The 8,658-nt window shown below is 38.6% G+C and overlaps 1 pseudogene; it reads left to right on the forward strand.

Annotated features, from left to right (window-relative positions):
• Positions 1 to 2,342: 2,342 nt before the first annotated feature.
• LOC115458816 lies at positions 2,343 to 2,683 on the forward strand (annotated as a pseudogene).
• Positions 2,684 to 8,658: the final 5,975 nt, after the last annotated feature.

Raw genomic sequence — 8,658 nt, forward strand, 5'->3', positions numbered from 1 at the left:
AACATAAATTTACAGTGATCTTTTCAGACTTTAATATATTAAAATGTATTACTTTAGAAATCAAAAGTAGATCTAAATACCTTGCATATATTTTTCAAAAAGTTACAGTAGATAAAATAATTTTGTGTTCTGCTGTTTCTATATTTACCCAGTTAACTATATAAACAGGGTTATTTTAAAAGCATCTCTACATATAGATAGCAACATTTATACATATAGATCACATACATGTGGAAATGGCAATTTCAGCAAGCTGCTATTTATACAGGGAGAAACACACCACATGAAGGGGTTGTAGTAGAGGTCTGATTGGGGCGTTTATGGAGTGGGAGAAAAATCTACACATGTATTTCCTATTTTACAAGTAGAATGCAGTTTAACACTAGTCAAAGGCATGAATATTTTTTTAAGTGCTAATTTTGGCCAGAGCATTACACAAGGGAATAGGGAAGATGCTGGCCGATATTCAAAACTATTTAACCGCAAAGGAATGGCTCCTGGCCAGTTAATTAGCATTTTAGCCCCTAACTGTGGATATTCAGCAGGATTTAACCTGTCTCTACTGACTACTTGTGGTTAGCGGCTAGCCACTAACCAGCTATATCGTACAACATAGCCAGTTAGCTCCAGATATTCAAAACCAAAATAGCTATGTTTAACCCCTATCTTTAACCACTAATTTTAACCAACACTGAATATCAGCTTAACTGGTTAAGATGCTACTGTCAAAAGTGAAATTGGATATTCCAGTGCTGGTCACTGCATATAGGCTGGCATTGAATATCCAGTCTGAGCACTGGCATCAGGCAGTCACCACACAGTCCAGTGCTGGCTGAATATTGGGTCCTTAATCCCCCATTATTTCAACCCCAACATGAAAAAAAATTCAGCCTCAGTACTTAATTAGTGGAACTTACATGTGTAGGCTTTCAAAATTGTAGCACCATTTCCACCTGCAAACTGCAAAATTTCTGGGTTTTGGTGCTTAGTTTTTCTACATGTATATTTGTAAAATGGAAAGAATAATCTGAATCATAGTTACCTGATGCTAGGGTCCACCTTAGGGGTCAGCACTCAAGAAAAAGATCAAGGTGTCATTGTAGATAATACGCTGAAATCTTCTGCTCAGTGTGCAGTGGTGGCCAAAATAGCAAACAGGATGCTAGGAATTATTAGGAAAGGGATGGTGAATGAGACCAAAAGTACTATAATGCCTCTGTATTGCTCCATTGTGCGACTGCACCTTGAGTATTTCATTGTTCTGGTTTCCATATCTCAAAAAAGATATAGCGGAATTAGAAAAGGTTCAAAAAAGTGTAACCAAAATTATAAAGTGGATTGGACTCCTCTTGTATTTGGAAAGGCTAAAGACGTTAGTGCTGTTCAGCTTGGAAAAGAGACGGATGAGGGGAGATATGATTGAGGTCTACAAAATCCTGAGTGGTGTAGAACGAGTAGAAATAAACCAATTTTTTTAAAACTCATTCCAAAAGTACAAAGACTATGGGATACTGAGGAAGTTAGATAAAATACTGTTAAAACAAATAGGAGAAAATATTTTTTTCACTCATCGAATAGTTAAGCTCTGGAACTCTTTGCCAGAGGATGTAGTAACAGCAGTTAGTGTTTCTGGGTTGAAAAAAGGTTTGGACAAATTCCTGGAGGAAAGGTCTATAGTTTGCTATTGAGACAGACATGGATAAGCAACTGCTGGCCCCGGGATTGGTAACATGAAATGTTGCTAATAATTGGGTTTATGCCAGGTACTTGTGACCTGGTTTGGACACTGTTTGGAAACAGGATACTGGACTAGATGGGCTATTGGTCTGACCCAGTATGGCTACTCTTATGTTCTTATGTTAATGTCTCAATTCTAATCTCAGCAAATTACTGGATCCTAGATAAATATTTTCCTCCACTATATTTTTCAATTCATCTTCAATTATTTTTCAGTTAGTTTACAACTTGCCTCAGTGGTGCTTCCTGCCCAGTTATTATTTCTGTGGCAACATCTTAGGCACCTCATTTCTTCATCGGCTTTATATTATTTATGTTATTTAAACTTATCTGTGTACACTCGCACATTCATTCTCTCTCTCACACACTCACTCTTACACACACTCTCTCAAATGTACACACTCCAAGGAAAACCTTGCTCGCGCCCGCTTCATTTGGGTCAGAAACGGGCCTGTTTTACTAGTATACAATAAAACTCTTGTAGTAAGAATAGCACATATTTAGCAATCAGAATTTTTGAGGCACCAGAAAATATAAAACCAGTCAAAATAGCTGTCTGACTAGCAAATAGGCAAATAGAACATACAGTGCATGACAGGGAAAATATGGATGATTTTCATTTGGTGGGTGAGACTTCTTTTATTGTTGATGAAGTAAGCCTTATCATTAAAGAGGCAATAGAAAATACAATTGGTGGTAGTGCTTACCAACAGAATAGAGTAAATCATTGGAGTAGAGTATAGTAGAAACAACTCTGAGTCAACTAGCAAAACTGAAAAAGCCTTTCAAGTATATTGTTACCTGTGTAATTATGCAAAAGAACGGTGCTGGGATGCATAAAGCAAGTGCATGCTTCTGGGACAACTCCACTGATGGAAGTTGCACTGTAAAATGGGAGAATAAGACCATGTACTGTATAGTCAGTGCCTTTGGACTTGGAATATGACTTCTTTTGAATTACTGTACGTTTTGTTTATTTTCAGGTTCAGCATTTGTCTGCTTATTTATTATCAGTGTGTTTTTTCTAGCAAAGAAGGTGCCGGTACTCAAATGCTAGGCTACCCTTCAGGGGTGGGGTGATCACTGAGGGACTCATCCCACAATAGCCAGGCTCCCTGCAACCAGTCACAAAATCTATGACAAGGCAGAATTGGTGTGTAGAGCCTGAGCTCTTTCATTAATACCTCAGTGGTCCTGGAGTATAGGAAAGCAGGTGACCTCCCCCCCTCCCAGGAGAATGGTGTGAGACCTAAGTGCTCAGGCTTCCCCCTTACCCTAAGACCTCCAAGACAGGTGGACCCAGTGGCCGACCCACTGACACAACCTTCCTGGGAGCTGAAATGCGAGAACCGCCGAAATCGGGACATCCCCGGACTGTGCGCCTGAGCTGAACTGCGAGAAAGGCAAAAGAGGTCAGGGATGCGAACCGTGGAGGTACTAATTGATCACCAGCCAGACCCAGCATTGGAGGGTAACTAAAATTATCACAGAGACCATTACCTTGCTGCTACGTGCCAGTTGCAGGCTAACTGATTAAATATGTTACTTTTCTAGTTACCTTTCTAACCAATCCCAGCGTTGGAGGGTAACTAAAATTATCATAGAGACAATTACCTTGCTGCTGCGTGCTAGTGCAGGCTAACTGATTAATTATGTTACCTTTCCAGTTAACGCTTTCCAGAACCATGTAGAGTATAATCGATGACTGACTCTATCATTATACTGTTTGTTATGGATAGACTGCCCACTCAATGTGTACTAAGCAATGCAGGGAATAGCTACCGGCTGAACAGATCACTGAGCCTCCTTTAAATGCTTAGATACTTTGCAGACTTTAAAAGCCTTATATATGCCTTACAACCTGTTGAAAGACTTCCCTCCTTTTAAATGCTTAAATGATCTATAGGCTTTAACTAATAAGGTTGATACTGATCGATGCTGACACTGTTTAATTGCTGATACAGCTTAGTGTTGACACTGCTTGACATCGATAATGTGTGATGTTGACACTGCTTAACGTTGATACCGATTGATGTTAAGATTATTTAGTGCAGATACTGCTTGAAACTACAACGACTAACTGTTTAATGTTCACACTGCTTGATGCTGACACTGCCTAATGCTAACACTGCGTGATGTTCATACAAATTCTCATTCAAAAATACCTTCAGGCATAACCAAACACCACGAACCATAGCCAACATGAACACCAACAAATTACTCATGATAATTTACTTCCTCCTCCTAATCCATCACGCATGGACCACTCCCAACATAAACAATAATCTACCCACAGCACACAAACCCTACAGACAACTCATTCACAACTCACCAAACCAAAGGAACGACAACCAACTAAGGAAAAACAAACACATACGGAAATAACCAACAGAAAGGGAAGAAAGGTCACAACAAAACCAGATACCAAGAAAACAGACAATTAATAAAAATTAACACATCTAAGTCCCAAACCGAACCTTACCATCCAATCCAAATGGGATACATAAATGCCAGATCAGTAGTAAACAAAATGGAGACTATAATAGATTGGATCACCATAGACAATCTTGACCTCCTATTCATCACTGAAACCTGGATCCATGACCTTAAAGACCACATAATCTTAGATGTATGCCCACCAGGATACAAAATCATCCACTCGGCAAGAAACGGAAAAAGAGGAGGAGGAATAGCCATAATATACAAATCAGAGTTCACCATCACAACCACAGCAGAATCCATCCTGCCACAACTTGAAATCGCCTCGGTCAGAATCAATCACCCAAATTTGCAAGAACACCTCAACGCAGTCCTACAGACCACCAGGCAACTGGCAAGATGCCCAAACACATTTTATGGACTTTATCTCGAACACTTGTGTCTCCACCTCAAACCTAATCATAATCGGAGATATCAACCTACACCTTGAAGATTCTACCTCAACAAGCACCCAAGAACGCAAAGAGTTCCTACAATTGTGGGATCTACATGGATCAAACACGCAACCAACTCACACTAAAGGTTACACACTAGATATTATCTCATACAAATTCGATCCCAACCCCAACCTTATACTAACAGATACAAAATGGACACTCGCACCATGGTCAGACCACTATAAAGCATACATCTCCCTTCAATGGCGAACGAAAGGCCTACCTAACAAACAAGAACGAAAAACCTACACCACGAGAGGAAAAATAGACCTGGTAAGATTCTGGCAACAGATCTACCACAACCAATGGACAATAAAGACAGATACAAACCAATTCCCCCTAGAATGGGATGATAGATGCAGATCAATATTAGATAATATCGCCCCCAACTCAAACCAGAACCTCACACAGAAAAAACTCAATACCATGGTTCAATGAAGAACTGAAAAAACATAAAACACAAGTTAGAAGACTAGAACAAGCGTGGAATAAAAAGAAAGACGACCCCACACTTAACGCCTGGAAGCAACTCCAAAGAAAATATAAATATACAATAAGACAAAGTAAAAGACTATATTACAAAACCATAATTGGACCAAACTACAAGGATACACATAAACTCTTCCAACTCGTGAATAAACTATTAGATATCACACCAGTCACAACCAACAGCAAAATCACACCAGGAGCAGACAATCTCGCGAGATACTTCAATGAGAAAATTGTACAACTGGGACTTAAAATACCTGTCAGTACCATCAACTACGCAGAACTCCTTGATTGTCTAGATCCAGACCCTTGTATATACCCAGCAGACAGTTCCTGGACCAACTTTGAAATATTATCGGAGGATCTCATATCCAAAATGCTCAAAAGATTCGCCAAATCTCAGTGCAAATTAGACATATGCCCAAATAACCTTATGACAAATGCCCCTCAGCAATTTATAACAGACCTAATGATTCACTTGAACTATATGTTACAAAATGGACTCTTCCCGAAGGAGAAAGGAAACATTCTACTCACCTCCATACCCAAAGACGCAAAGAAAAGTGCTAGTGAACTGACCAACTACAGACCAGTAGCATCCATTCCCTTAAAAACCAAATTAATGGAAGGGATGGTGACCAAACAACGCACAAACTATTTAAACAAATTCTCAATACTACATGACTCCCAATCAGGATTTCGGTTGAACCACAGTACTGAAACTGTACTAGTCACTCTCATGAATAAATTCAAACAAATGATTGCAACTGGCAAGAATATGCTACTTCTACAATTTGACATGTCTAGCGCCTTCGACATGGTTGATCATGGAATACTACTACATATCCTCGAGTACTTCGGAATTGGAGGCAACGTTCTCAATTGGTTCAAGGGGTTCCTAACCACATGATCTTACCAAGTGACATCTAATTCGACTACATCAGCCACATGGACACCTGAATGCGGAGTTCCACAAGGATCCCCCCTCTCACCGACCTTATTCAACTTAATGATGATACCCTTGGCCAAATTACTATCAAACCAAAACCTCAACCCATACATATACGCAGATGACGTAACAATATACATCCCATTCAAACAAGATTTAAAGGAAATTTCCAAAGACATCAACCAAAGCCTACACATCATGCATACATGGGCGGATGCATTTCAGCTGAAACTCAATGCAGAAAAACCCAAAGCCTAATACTCACCACAAACAAATTCACCACCATTAACACACCAAAACTGAATCTTCCAATTTCGGAGACCCTAAAAATTCTTGCAGTTACCATTGATCGACACCTAACACTTGAGAATCACGCAAAAAACACTACCAAGAAGATGTTCCACTCAATGTGGAAATTAAAACGAATAAGAACTTTCTTCCCAAGGAAGTCTTCCGAAACCTGGTACAATCAGTGGTATTCAGTCATTTAGACTACTGAAATGCACTCTACGCTGGCTGCAAAGAGAAAATAATCAAGAAACTTCAGACAGCACAGAACACTGCAGCTAGACTCATATTCGGTAAAACAAAATATGAAAGTGCTAAACCCCTAAGGGAAAAGCTATTCTGGCTCCCTCTTAAAGAATGCATCACGTTCAAAATATGTACCCTAGTTCACAAAATCATTCACGGAGACGCCCAAGCCTACATGTCAGACCTAATAGATTTACCATCCAGTAATGCTAAAAAATCATCCCACACATTCCTTAATCTTCACTTCCCCAACTGCAAAGGTCTAAAGTACAAACTAATGCATGTGTCAACCTTCTCCTACATGAGCACACAATTCTGGAACGCACTACCGCACAACTTAAAAATGATCTATGACCTAACTAACTTCCGCAAACTACTGAAGACCCATCTCTTCAACAAGGCATACCACAAAGTTCAACAAATGTGACCTCATCCACATAGATCCAGAATTGTCCTATAATATTTGCTTGTAATACTACTGTCATGCTTTATCATTATCATGTTACCCAAGATTCTTCTGTAATACTAAATGTCTGTTTTTTATATATTTCCACTATCCATGATGTATTGTAAGCCACATTGAGCCTGTAAAGAGGTGGGAAAATATGGGATACAAATGCAATAAATAAATAAATTAATTAAAACTTGGGGTCCATGGGTCAATTTTTGCAGACAATGGAAAAGATGCTGGTACTCAGTACCCCCAAGTACCCCCTCAAAAAAGCCCTGTTTATTATACACATTATACCTGCAGCAAACGTCTTTGTTTTAAAGGGATTTTTCAGCATCCATAAATTTAAACATGTAAAATCAGATTACAGAGGTTACATGATATTAATTTTATCTAGTTAAATTTGTAGACTATTACATCAGAGGTTCACATTATTACTGTGTCTCAAAGCTCTGAACATGATGCTTTATTTTTCTCTGCGGCACTAAAATATATGTTCTTACTGTAAACTTTTATTTTCTGGTAAAAGCTGAATTTAAAAATAAATATACCCCTATTTACACTGTGAAAAAAAACATACAAAATATATCATAAAAATATATACACATTAAAACTTCTGCTTAATACAACATGAAATGCATACCTTGTATGATGGACAGGATAAATAAAATTGGTTTGCACGTTCTAGTGGCAGAGGTAATCCAACCTTTAACTTATGATTATTAGTTAGAGTTTAGTTAGAGTTGCCTATAAAATTTTGCTGATTGGCAGCCTGACCCTTGCAGAACATTTTATCACAGCTTGGTAATTCTAGTCCCTAATGTCTTTCAGCTTTATTAATTAAGGGAGGAAGTTATCAAGTTGAATTAGGGCAATATCCCTTGTTACTTGCCCCTTAACATGACTTAAAGGGCAATATACTATACTATACTATACTATACTATACGTGGCTTGTGGTGTGCAGCAGTGTATATCACAAGTCGCAGAATAGCCTGTAAATTAATCCTAGCTAAAAGCTGGGGTTATATTACTACCTTGGAGCATCAGGCTGCCAAGCAAAGAAGCCCTTATATGACAACATAACCCTTAGCGGTAGTACCACGAGACTACTGTTAGGGGGTCTCTGACTTCATTTTGGATCCTCACTGCCAACATTTTCCTTACTTCCAAAAAATCTCAACTGAGATAAGAACTGTCAGTACATTTTAAGTTTATAAAAATAATTGTAAACAATGGAGCTCTCAGTATAGCCCCCCACCCACATCTAATGAGCGGTAGCAATTGTATGGCATACTACAAATTTGTGGGCTTTATTTTTCAATAAACCGCCCTAAGAGTTATCATGCCACTATTTGTATACCATCATAGGGCCTCCATATCATATTAATATATGTTCATCAAAGTGCATCAAATTAACCAAATCAAAAATATGTGTGCCAAACAAAACAAAACTATACTTAATAGGTCTTTATCTCATGAGCACTTACAATGAAGCATGATCACTCCCATTTGTCTAAGTCTAATCATACTGCCATGGAGTTCCAGACTCATACAGATTCTCA

Source organism: Microcaecilia unicolor, unplaced genomic scaffold, assembly GCF_901765095.1.
Source record: "Microcaecilia unicolor unplaced genomic scaffold, aMicUni1.1, whole genome shotgun sequence".
Lineage (NCBI taxonomy): Eukaryota > Metazoa > Chordata > Amphibia > Gymnophiona > Siphonopidae > Microcaecilia > Microcaecilia unicolor.